The sequence below is a fragment of the Oryctolagus cuniculus genome, chromosome 5 (assembly GCF_964237555.1).
Source record: "Oryctolagus cuniculus chromosome 5, mOryCun1.1, whole genome shotgun sequence".
Taxonomy (NCBI): Eukaryota; Metazoa; Chordata; class Mammalia; order Lagomorpha; family Leporidae; genus Oryctolagus; species Oryctolagus cuniculus.
The window spans coordinates 98,166,244-98,179,450 of NC_091436.1; the positions used below are offsets into that span (position 1 = coordinate 98,166,244).

Consider the following 13,207-nt stretch of genomic DNA (forward strand, 5'->3'; position numbering starts at 1 on the left):
TAGAAGATGGCCCAAGTCCTTGGGCTCCTGCACCCTTGTGGGAGACCCGGAAGGAGCAGGTTCACCAATAGAAAGTTTTTTCCCAGGATCTCTTTTAACTACAGTCCCATTTAGAGCTCATTTTGATGTTAAAGAGTACAAGATTTCATGATTTGGGACAAATGAGGCTTAGATAACATTTTGCACTTGAATTTGTACTATAATAGATAAAAAACTTTTGAGAACTTTGGGTTAGGATGAATGTATTTGCAAACAGGACACATATAAACCATTGAGGGCCAAAAGCAGATGGTGGTAGTCAGAATAAAAGTAATTCTAAAGCTGTTCACAGCCAGCTATTAGAAACATTAATTTGAAGAATCTTCAATAAATGGATGCTGAATTTTCTGCTATGGGGAGGTAAGAATCCAGAGAAGGAAAATTCCTCTGTGAGTTACATGGTAGCTTATAGAAGATCAACGCACCCAATGAAGAACAACTAAAAGATAAGTGAAATATAAAATCCGTGTGTTGAAAGCCAACTGAAAAACATAAAATCACTGAACATTAGGAGAACTACAGTTCAGAGAAGAGAGCACATTCAGAGGTGACCTGAGGATTTTCAACTACTCTCTCATGATACCATGTGCCAATCTGGGGCAAAGACTCGGTACAAGTATTTAGACTGAGCCTCTTAGAAAAAAATTTAGATAGAGAATAGAGAAAATTTGTAGGATTTTTTTTATGTTCCTAAAATGTCAGAATAAGGGTATTAGAGACTTGATGGAACTTAACACAAAGGAAGTTCTTCCTGCAAAATACTCGCCATGAGTAAGGCTGTGTAGGATGAGAAGATAAAGAACTGACAAAAAAGACGTCTGATACTCAAAGCAGAAACCTCACTAGTCTTTTCAGAGGAAGACCTTCCTGTGGAAGAGGTCCCAGTGTGCAGAGCAAGATAAATATAAAAGTCTTGAGGGAGAACAGTCAATTGGCAGCTGCATCTAGCTTTTGCTCTAGGGCCACTTGCAGATTCCAGATATCCAGATAGTGAGAACCCAGTGTTGTCCCCTGAAGGGAAGATTTCATGAAGCACAAGGAAGCAAACAGACATTTGTGATTCACTTGGGATGGGTGTAACCAAACTGGAACATCCGGAAGTCTCAAACACTTGGCCAGTATCCCCTGAAACACTCTCAGCGAATGGTAAAGTCGCACAGAATAGGAAGCCAAAGATCAAAGCTGAAAAACTGTACAGCGGAGAGGGGAATCTCCTTCAGTCTCCCGATGCTGAGAAAAACAAGATCAGCTAGGATCTCAGTTGCAAGCTCAAGAAAAGAATAAGCAAGGTGAAAGAGGTCGCTGCAGAACACCTACTACACTGGCCCAACAGAGGAGATGGAGATCCTCTCTGTTGAACAAAACATCACCTGCAGTTTCTTCATATGCAGTGTGTGTGATCAATCAAAAATAATATAGATGGCAAAACACAGGGTCAGAAGACTAACCAACAAGAAAAAAGACAATAAAAGCAGACTCAGTAGCTAAACTAGATATTCAAGTTAAGTGGCAAGGAGCTGAAAAAAAGTTTTGATTAGTTTAGTTTAAATATGGAGAAAACAATGTGGAAGACCAGTGAATGTTCATAATTACATTTAATATTGAAATCCATAAAAAATTAAAATTTTGGGGGGCCAGCACCGTGGCTCACTTGGTGAATCCTCCGCTTGTGGCGCTGGCATCCCATATGGGCGCTTCTATTCCTGGTTGCTCCTCTTCCAGTTCAGCTCTCCGTTGTGGTCTGGGAAGGCAGTGGAGGATGGCCCAAGTCCTTGGGCCTTGCACCTGCATGGGAGACCCGGAAGAAGCACCTGGCTCCTGGCTTCAGATCTGCGCAGCTCTGACCGTAGCGGCCATTTGGGGGGTGAACCAACCAAAAGAAGACCTGTCTCTCTGTCTCTCTCTCACTGTCTACAACTTTACCTGTCAGTCAAATTGATTAATTAATTAAAATTTTAAAACTGAGAAATAAAATATCTGAAATTAAGACCACAAGATATGCATTAACAGTGATTATACATAGCAAATAAGAAGATTAGTGAACTAGAAGTCAAGTCAATGTAACAACTCAAAATGTGTCACAGAGAACTATAAAATAGAAATATGGAAAAATTAAATGGTCACATTAAAATGATCTAGTATGACTATAATTGTGCTAAAGGGAAGGAAAGAAAAATGGAGTATTTGAAAGGAGCAATATTTGAAGAAACAATACATGAGAATTGTCAACCCAGAGGTTCCATAAATCATAGGCAAAAAAAAAAGAATATTACAGGTTATATATTAGTAAAACTGCAAGAAAACAAAGAAAAGAGGGGGGATATTAAGGAGAAATATACAAAGAAAAATATATTATATAAATTAAAAATTACTTCTGAATAGAAACAATAAAACCAACATGAAGTTAAATCACATTTTTAGGTACAAAAACAAAATAACTGACATATTTAATTATATTTCCAGTAAAAATATCCTTGAAAACTGAAGTCCAGTCACACTTTCAAACAAAAACAGATAGAATTTGTTTCCAGCAGACGTATATTAAAATATATATTAAAAGCTCTTCAGTTAGAATTAAATTAATTCTAAAGATAAACAAGAAGGCATAAATATGTGGATAAAAATAAGCAGTTAATTAACAACAGTAATAGTAATGTCTAATGTAGTTTAAAAATATATACAGAAATAAAATGTATCCCAACAATGACATGCAGATCAGAATGGGAGTGAAAGGAATTAAAATGTTCTAGAGTTGACGTATGATTGTACCAATAGAAATTTGATCATTTGCAGGGCTGGCATTGTGGCATAGTGGGTAAAGTGGCCCCCTTCCTTGCCGGCATCAAATATGGGCAGTGGTTCGAGTCCCAGCTGCTCTATTTCCTAGCCAGCTCTCTGCTGTGGCCTGGGAAAGCAGCAGAAGATGGCCCAAGTCCTTGGGCCCCTGCACCAGCACAGGAGACCCTGAGAAAGCTCCAGGCTCCTGGCTTCAGATCTTCTCAGCCCCGGCCATTGCAGCCACGTGGGGAGTGAACCAGTGGATGGAAGACCTCTCTCTCTCTCTCTCTCTTTCTGCCCAGTGCCTCTCTGTAACACTGCTTTTCAAATAAGTAAATAAATCATTAAAAAAAGAAAAAAAAGAGATTTGATCATTTGCACCAAACTACTAAAACTACTTTTACTTCAGTAAAAAGTAAAAACTAGCTTTAAAATTATCACTAAAACATTAATAGGAGAAATAAAATATATTCCATTCATCCAAAAAAAAAAAGAAAATAAAGAAAGCAGAGCATAAAACAGGTACATCAAATAGAAAACAATAATGATATGATAAATAAAAATCCACTTGTATCAATAATTATGTTAAATGAAAATGGCCTAAATATTGCGCATGTTAATATTTGGACTAGATTAAATTAAATTATCTGGTTCATGTGAGAGATATATATTAAATATGAAGACCAAGAAATATTTAAAGCAGAATAGCGGAAAACATATACCATACATACACTAACCAAAGGAAACCTGATGTATCTATTCTGTCAAATAATGAAGATTTTAAGCATTTTTTAGAATTTTAAGCACATTTAAGCATTTTATAGAACCTCTGGGGTAAAAATTATTTAGCAATAGCATATATTATTAACACTTTATGACAAAGTAAAATTTATACTTATTGGACAAAATTCTTGAGAAATTTAAGTTACCAAAACAAAAATCAAAATATTTGAATAGTCCAATATTGATTAAAGAAATAGGATCAGTGTTTAAGAACCTCTCTACAAAGAAAGCATTAACTTATGTGGCATCAGTGGTGAATTTGAACACATAATTCTCATTTAAAGAAAAAAATTTTTGGCACCCATATCTCATATGAATATAAGCATTAAAGTACTAACCAAAATATGAGCAACTCAAAAACACTGGTAGATGAAAAGAACCAAGGATTAGCTCAGGAATGCAATATTGGATCAACAATCAAAAGTCACTTGATATAATTCTCTACAAAAACATTAAAAGAAAAAGGTATGTGATCATTTCAGTACTTAATTAAAAATTGACAAATTTAACACCCATTCACTCTAAAATCTCTTAGCACACTAGGAAGAGAAGGGAATTTCTTTAATCTGACAAGGCCTTCTTAAAAACAACCTGCACCAAACATGTTTAATTCTGGAATAGTGATATCTGTCCCCCGAGATCAGGAAAAGGAGACGAGTATTATTACTAACATCACTTCTAGTCAACACTTCACTAATGCTCAGTGAAGCGTAAATATTGGCAAAGCTACAGTTGGTATTGCTAATTTCCTCCTATGATATTTATTTTCCTCTTCCATCCAGAAATCAGTTGGACCAAATTCTTCATCCAGTTGAATGGTGCATATCTTGACTCTGAAGTTTTAAGTTTTTTTTAGTCCCTTCCCTTTTTATTATTGTTTATTACTAAAATTTCTCATTAATTTTTTCTATTGGACATTGAAATACTTACTTGTGTCAGAATCCTCTGGGCTCCACTTTTAGACAACATGTGGTTTTGAAGAGTTCTTTGTGGGAAAAAGAGAGGTAGAAAATATGAGCACAGACTTAGGCATTTTCTTTAATTCAGCACAAGTCCCATGTATGTAGCCCAAGGTCTAGTTCCATGAATCTCTGTATCTGGATAGTTGTTCAAATACTAGACCCAAGACCAGTTATCTTCAACTGTTTTGACTTGCGGACCATACATCCCACGAAGTCTCTATTTAGAGCCCAACCTCTGTCACCACTCTGGGTTTATTTTGTTCGACCCTGTCATGTTCTCTGTTGGCTTTCTAATGTATATATCTGGAGATAATTTATCCTTGCTTAATTTCTGGCAATCATCAGATGTGGGTAATAACAACTATTAAAAATAAAATCTTTTAAGGGGAGGGAGTGAAGAAAGAAGAGCAGAGTGAAATATGCCAAGTTCTGAGGGTAAACCTGAGATAGTTTTGAAGGATTTACAATGGGAGGAAATGGGATTATCATCTCCAATAATCACCCCCCCCCAAAAAAAAAAAAAAAAAAAACATGGAATATTTGATGAAATCGAAGAAACAAGCAAACAAAATTCTGGGCTCAGTGTAATAATAAAGCATCAGATATTAAATCACCAGACTTGGTATTTAAGAAGACATATCCAATATCCCTTGCCAAATAGCTTGTATTTTTTGCTACAAATTTACACTCCTGTCTACATTTTTTCTCTTACCCCTGTTTCCAATTTCCCTGAATTTCAGAGTATGCTGCTAGCTCTGTAGGCAGCATTAACCATTGTGGAACCCTAAAAATTACCCGTATCTCTGTAATTAGCCATTGTGTAAATAAACGTTCCCTAAAGTACATTAATTTGAGTGTGCCATAGTTTCTTGTAGAGACCCCTATAAACACAGAATTTTATGCATGCTTATAAATTCTACCATGTTTTCCAGGACCAGAAAAATGCAGTTTATTAAGTCACTAAGGGCAGTTTGGACAATGCAATTAGCCCTGTTAGTACTGGTGCCCTTTTGCGCAGAAAAAAAAAAAAAAAATGGGATTAACAGTGACCGAGCAAAGGATGGAAACTTACTGTCTTGCAGATGCTATCATCAATACATGATGACCAAGGACCAGATCTTTGTTTATACAACACCTGACCCTGAAACCTCTGGAACTGGAAACCCCTCCAGAAAAGCAATATGTCAGAATGTATAAATTGAGTTGTTATGGAAAGAAAATTATTTTTGTACATAAATTTACAGACTAAAACTGGCACTTTTGTAACATAAGTACCCATAAAATCTTCAAATGAAATAAAGCAGGAGTTTTCTATTAACTTAAGAAAAGCTAGATTGCTCTTAGGCTGCACAGTTTTAGCACAAATGCATCAGTAATGTACTTAGTAGTGACCTAGTGTACAAGGGGATACATTTCAAAGCCTGGCACAAAAGAAAAGAGGAATGTCAACTCTCAGACTTCTGATTCCTTCTGTGTACCAGGTGTGAATCTTGCTCCAGGTTTGGACAGGTCTCCCCCATAACACTGCAAAACTTATGAGCAATAATTATCTCATTTTATTATCTGACTGCAAAGAAGTTAAAAATTAAATCAATATTTGATTAATTCAATTGTAATACTGTGTTCAATGAGTTGCATCCATATGGTATAAAAGAAACATTTGTGCTCTTTCCTGTCACTAACATTGTCAACCTGTCCCAAGATCTGCTCTCACTTTCAGACAGAATTTGGAGCAATATTGAAAGCTCTTCTGGTACTCAAACCTTTTTTTTTTTTTTAAGGTAGTAAAAAGGTCATCCCCACATAATGTTAGAATTCTGAAGTTTATTTAAATTGCCTTGTCATCCCATGCTCTGGCTGACTTCTTTCTTATAAGCTAGTGGTAGAGAAGAGGACTACAGTGTTGACATTTCTGTTTGACCAATTCCCCAAATCTCCAACTGCTGTGTTAGACCTCGGCAGGGATTAACCAAAGAAGAGGTGCAAATGCTGTTCGTAACTGATGTAGTTGTCATCTAGGGCTGTGACCTCTGAGGGGGACATAGTCTGCATGCTAATTCCTTCTCTTGCAACGTGCTTATATGCTGAGACCTTGCCCCTGATATGTCTGTTAGCAATCTTTCCTTTGATAGACCACTTGTGTCTTTCCTATTTGTGCACCAGTATTTTTATTTTATATTTTCTGATTAGATTGTTACCACCCTTGACTGACATTCTGTTATGCAAATCACCAGGCTCCCACAAAATGTGCATAATTGAAGGATTTAGAGGAGGTAAAAGTACACTTACATCTCTGAGAGAATACCAAATGGCAGATAATGCTGGTGCCACAGGAAGATCAGGTCCCTAGAGTCAGAGGCCATACAATTCTGAAGAGGCATTGGAAGTGACACATGGGGCCTGTGTCCCCACAATGGTAGGGCCCAAGCCATGGAGCTCGCAGAGGCAATGCCAAGGACAAGCAGTGGTTCCATGTCACCAATTTGCATACCCTGGCCAAGGACAAGAAAATGAAGTCCCTGGAGATGGTTCTCCCTGCCCATCAAGGAGTCTGAGATCAATGCCTTTATCCTGGTGGAAAAAGACGAGGTTTTGGAGCTAGTGCCTGCACAAAAGCAGGTTCCAGCTGGCCAGCAAACCGGGTTCAAAACATTTGTGGGGCGAGCTCTGTGGCGTGGTGGGTAAAGCCAACGCCTGCAGTGCTGGCATCCCATATGGGCACCGGTTTGAGTCCCGGCTGCTCCACTTCCTATCCAGCTCTCTGCTATGGCCTGGGAAGGCAGTAGAAGATGGACCACATCCCCAGGGCCCTGCACCCATGTGGGAGACCAGGAAGAACCTGTGGCTCCTGATTTCAGATTGGTGCAGCTCTGGCAGTTGTGGTCATCTGGAGAGTGAACCAGCGGATGGAAGACCTCTCGCTCTCTCTCTCTCTCTCTCTCTACCTCTTCTTCTCTCTGTGTGTAATTCTGACTTTCAAATAAGTAAATCTTGGAAAATAAAAAAAAATTTGTTGCCATCAGTGACTACAATGGCTGTGTCGGCCTGGGTGTGAAATGTCCCACTAGGGTAGCCACCACCATCCAAGCGGCCATCATCCTGGTCGAGCTCTCCGTTCTGCCCATGCGAAGAAGCGACTGGGGGAACAACATCAGCAAGCTCCTCAGCATGCCTTGTGGGGCTACTGCATGCTGTGGCTCTGTGCTGGTGCTCCTTGTCCCCGCCCTCCAAGGACACTGGCATCAGCTCAGTCCCCCTCCCCAGGAAGCTGCTGCTGCTGGCTGGCATTGATGTCTGCCAGACCTCTGCCACAGGTGCACTGCCAAGCTGGACAAGTTTACCAAGGCCACTTTTGATGCCATTTCCAAGACCTACAGCTCTCTGACCCCTGAACTCTGCAAAGAGACTGTGTTCACCAAGTCTCCTTATGAAGAATTCACTGACCATTGTGTAAAGGCCCACAGCAGAGTGTCTCTGTGGAGGACTGAGGCTCTAGCTGTGTCTGCAACAGAGGATTTTACACAAGAAAAATAAAGTGAATTACACGTGCTAAAAAAATTCTCTGCATTGCCACTTAACTCTCTGATGGTTTCTATCAAAATTTATAGTGTAAAGAAAAAGGACTGCTATGGACCAGGGAGTTTACAAATGACATTTTATTCAGTCCTCACAAAACAATTTGAAGAGGTTATTTTTGCAACACAATGTAGTTGAGAATGCTGACACTGAGGAAGAACTTGCCCAAGGTTCTATAGGTAGTAAATAGGAAAATAGGACTCTGACACCCTCATTGACTTATGAGAAAAATCTTGGGTATCTTGGAACTGTACCTATGAAATGCATAAAATCTGTTCTCTCTATATTAATACATTTTTTTTTAAAAAAGTTCCACCAGATGACAATTTTTTTATGTCAGGTCATTAAACTCAGCTGCAAATAAAATTTCTTTTTATTTTATTTTTTTTTAACTTTTATTTAATGAATATAAATTTCCAAAGTACGACTTATGGATTACAATGGCTTCCCCCCCATACCGTCCTTCCCACCCACAACCCTCCCCTTTCCCACTCCCTCTCCCCTTCCATTCACATCAAGATTCATTTTCGATTATCTTAATATAGAGAAGATCAGCTTAGTATACATTAAGTATGGATTTCAACAGTTTGCTCCCACACAGAAACATAAAGTGAAAAATAATAGATGATTTTTTTTAAATGATGATGAAATCAGAGCAGACCTATTGTCATGTTTAATCCCAGTGAGAGTCAAGTTGGGAATTGATAATTTTTTTTTTTTTTTTACAGAGGATCAGTTTAGTATGCATTAAGTAAGGATTTCAACAGTTTGCACCCCCATAGAAACACAAAGTGAAATATATTGTTTGAGTACTCGTTATAGCATTAAATCTCAATGTACAGCACATTAAGGATAGAGATCCTACATGAGGAGTTCTTTTTAAATATGAAAAAAAGTGAATGTGTTTAGGGGCCGGCACTATGGCATGGCTGGTAAAGCCTCCACCTGCAATGCCAGCATCCCATATGGATGCTGAAGTCCTAGCTGCTCCATTTCCAATCCAGCTCCCTGCTAAGGGCCTGGGAAAGCACCGAAGATGGCTCATGTCCTTGGGCTCCTGCATCCACGTAGGGAAGCAGGGACAAGTGCCTGGCTCCTGGCTTCAGCTTGGCCTTGTCTTGTCTGTTGTGGCCATCTGGGGAATGAACCAGTGGATGGAAGATTCTCTTTCCTGCTCCCCCTCCCTCTTCTTCTCTCTGTAACTTTGACTTTCAAATAATTAAAATAAATCTATTTTTTTGATGCCATTTCCAAGACCTACAGCTCTCTAAAAAAATAAATAAATAAATAAAACTTTTTTTAAAAGTTAATGTTTATAAGGCACTTTGCTGGTGATAATAGACATTAAACAATACATTGTTAAGTAAATAAAAATATGTTGGCTCCCAAAGGGTTTTGTCTTGTTTCTCATCTGTAATTTTTAAAATGCTGAGAAAAGTGGGCATCCAGCATAGCTGCTAGGACACCTACATCACATATGGAGTACCTGAGTTCAATTCCTGGCTCCAGCCACTGACTCCAGTTCCTGACAATACAGATTCTAGGAGCAGCTGTAATAACTTGAGTAACTGGATTCCTGCCCCCTGTGCGGGAGAACTGGAATTCATTCCCATCACTATGTCCCAGGACCACACCAGCCCCAGCCACCATAGGTGTTTAGGGGAGTGAATCAAGGGGGGGATGGAAAATAAGTGCAATTTTTGAAAATGAAGCAAAATAAACCCGAGTGTAGTTCATTCATTCTACAGAATTGACTAGCACAGACTGTCTGCATACCATTAACTGAAACAATGAAGTGACACTGCAAGACGATATTCCAAGGAATGCTAACCATTATTATATTTTGCAGAAGAAAGATATTGGTGATAATGCAACACTGAGAACTGAAGAGTTGAAATAGGACTCAAGATCCAGCTACAAACAGTGAAGAATTAAGAAGGAACACATAACCCAAAGTCAAAACTGGACAAACCACCCACAAATCACTTTTGTTAAATTCTTTTATTTCTTAAAAAATAAGGAAGAAGATCAACATCAAAATGGGAGTTAAATAAGATGTTCAGCAATCATCTCCCCAGAAAAATATTGGTTTGAACAGCTATTCACATACCAAGGTACCTTCACAAGAACTAAGGAAGCCAGAGAAAAGATCATAGTACCAAGCTTTGTTCTAATAATTAGAAAACATGTATTGAAGAAAACAGGAATGAAAGAGTTACCTGGGTCATCTCTGCTCAGCTCCAAAAGCAAAGTGTGTAAAGATGCCTCACCTCCTGTTAGGGGGTGGGGGGTTGGGGGGGAGAAGAGGGAGAGAGAGAATTAGGGACAAACTTTAGACTTGACTCCCAGTAGCAGGCCTGCCATGATAAAAGCCAGAGCTGGATAGGGCCCCCACAATCCTACCCCTGTGCCTCTACCACCCTTCCTCCAGCCTCTGACTGAGCTAAACAGAGCTAGGTAGTTGGACAAAAAATAGAATTTAAGCCTCTGACTTGGAGCCCAGGGTAGGGCTCACCAGTGTGATAAAGTACGTGTTAAAGCACAAAGGCCTTGGTCCTCAGGCCAGTGCTAATAAATGGAGCCTCTAGACTTGCCCCAGCATCAGTGAAGATCTGCAATCCCCTACAACATGTCTCAACATGCACCAGAGCCAGACTCACGTGGACCTGGCATGGGCCCTCAAAAGCGCACAGAATCGGAGGACTGTGAGACATAGTGTAGTGCTACCATTAGTGGCTGACTTTATTACCCATATCCCAAAATGAGATTACAGCATACACCATGGGACTCACAGCTGGGTTGGTAAACTTTAGCATGCATCAGAAGCAGCTGGAAGGCTTTTAAAACCAATTTGTTTCACAAGAGGCCATGATTCAGGACATCTAGGAGAGTGTACAGGAATTTATGTATCTTATTATTTCCCAAATGATAGTGAAGCCGCCTGGTATCAAAGTACAGTTCCATAGAAATGTGTCTTCTTTGAAAATGGATTTTGTGGTCAAAACAGCTTGCGAAATCATAAAACTTTAAAAAATCACAAAACACATCACTGTCTTATAAGCAATCTTGGAAATACCTCCCATTTAGTTAAAGCTGTACTCTTTCAAACTTACAGGCCCGCAGCTTTTGGCTAAATGCCTTTTACCATGGAGCTAGTGTTCTGAGGGAAACTGAGAATTTTTCCTGCCAATTCATATTAGTAGATTTGGTTTCTAGATTAATCTATCCAGGTGTTTTTGTTTCCCTCTGATTGACACAACTACACAGTGAATGGCCTCAGGAAATACATTTATCCCCTGATGAGATTTTTTTATGAGTGACATAGAGTAGAAATAGGTTCAGATCAAAAAATTATGTCAGTTGGTAGTATATAGAAGATATATAAAATTCAAAAGACTCTCATATTGAGACCAGATATCTAAAAAATTTACATGCACCTTGGCCAAAAAAACTGCACTTGTCATGACACACCATGTTCACATTAAAGTAGCATCAGAGGAAAGTTCTGTTACATGTGCCAGGTAATTAAAAATCATACTTCTAACATTAAATAAGATTAGATTATTTCACCCGGTCTTATCTATGCCAGCATCAGTTTGTGGTATGGCAAGAGAAAAAAGGATTCTAAAGCTTTGAATATATGGAATTTTTTCTAATGTTTCCTGTAGCAACATTCTAGAAGATTGTTATCCACTCAGGCTGGGCAGATGTTTTTCTGAGCTAAGATTAACTAAAGTGCCTTTCACAGGTGATAATCAGTCATTGAAATTTTATCTCAATAATTGCTTTTTACTAGGAATATATTTGAAATTTTTTATTTACTTTCTCTTTAAAAAATTTATTTGAAATGTACAGGGGCAGAAAGAGAGATCTTCCATCCGCTACTCACTCTTAAAATGCTCACAAAAGCTGAGGCTGTGCCAGGCTGAAACTAGGAATTTAAGCCATCTTCAGGCTCAGAGTGAGGATTCGCAGGAAGCAGGAATGTGAAGTGGAGCCAGGACTTCTATGCAAGCAACTCAATATGCGATACAGATATACCAAGCATAATCTTAATCACTGTGCTAAATGCTTGCTCCAACATACTTTGAGAGACTGGGAGAGAGAGAGGTGAGGAGAGAGAAAAGAAAGAAAGACTCTTACACCTGAAAATCCACTCCTTAAATGTCTACAACAGACAGGCCTTGACCAGGTTGGAGGCAGGAGTAAGGAATTCCATCCAGATCTACTTTGTGAGTGGCAGGAACCCAAGTCCTTGGATCATCATCAGTTGTCTTAGCAGGAACTTGGATTGGAAGTGGAGTAGCCTGGACTCAACCAATATTGATAACGGATACAAGTATCCCCTGTGGTAGCTTGACCTGCTATACATCAACGCCTGCCCTCCCAACATACTTTTAAAAAAGATGTATGTATTAAAATTTATTTGAAAGGCAGAGTGACAGAGAAAGGGAGAAACACACACACACACACACACACACACACACACACACACACCCTGAGTATCTTCCATCTGCTGGTTCACTACCCAAGGTGCTGCAACCACCATGTCTGGGTCAGGCCAAAGTCCACATCCGTAATGTGGGTGACAGGGCTCAAGAACTTGGTCATCTGCTGCTGCCTTCCCAGATGGATTAGCGGGAAGTTAGATTAGAAATGGAGCAGCTAGGACTCATAGGGCTGCTCTGATATGGGATGCTGTTTTGCACCAAAATGAATTTATTTTTATTCCATTTTCTACACACTTTTTGAAGCACTCTCATATATAATAAGACTGGTTAGTGTATGACATGATCACTCTACTAAATGGAAACCTGAATTCCACCTGTCACGTAAGGATAGTTAATCTACTAAATGTAGTCCTTCATAAAATATTGAAAGAGCCTCCTAAAATCCTTTGTTGGATGAAACATGGTATACCTTAGTGTGGTAAACAGAATTATGTGTCCCCCGCCCCAAGCCAAAGATGTTGTCTTATATAGAGAAATGGACTGTGCCGATGTAGACGGAAGTGAAGTAATCACACACATCATTACAGGGAAAGGGAGAGGCAAAAAATCAGAGGAGAT

General features: G+C 39.1%; 1 long non-coding RNA gene across 1 annotated transcript; it reads right to left on the reverse strand.

Moving 5' to 3' along the window:
• Positions 1 to 1,615: 1,615 nt before the first annotated feature.
• Positions 1,616 to 10,425, reverse strand: LOC127493180 (uncharacterized). The gene is made up of 3 exons (XR_007923240.2): positions 10,358 to 10,425; positions 4,531 to 4,585; positions 1,616 to 1,824 (listed from the first exon to the last, which is right to left on the reverse strand). It is a non-coding gene; the product is annotated as an uncharacterized lncRNA (long non-coding RNA).
• Between the last annotated feature and the right edge of the window lie 2,782 nt (positions 10,426 to 13,207).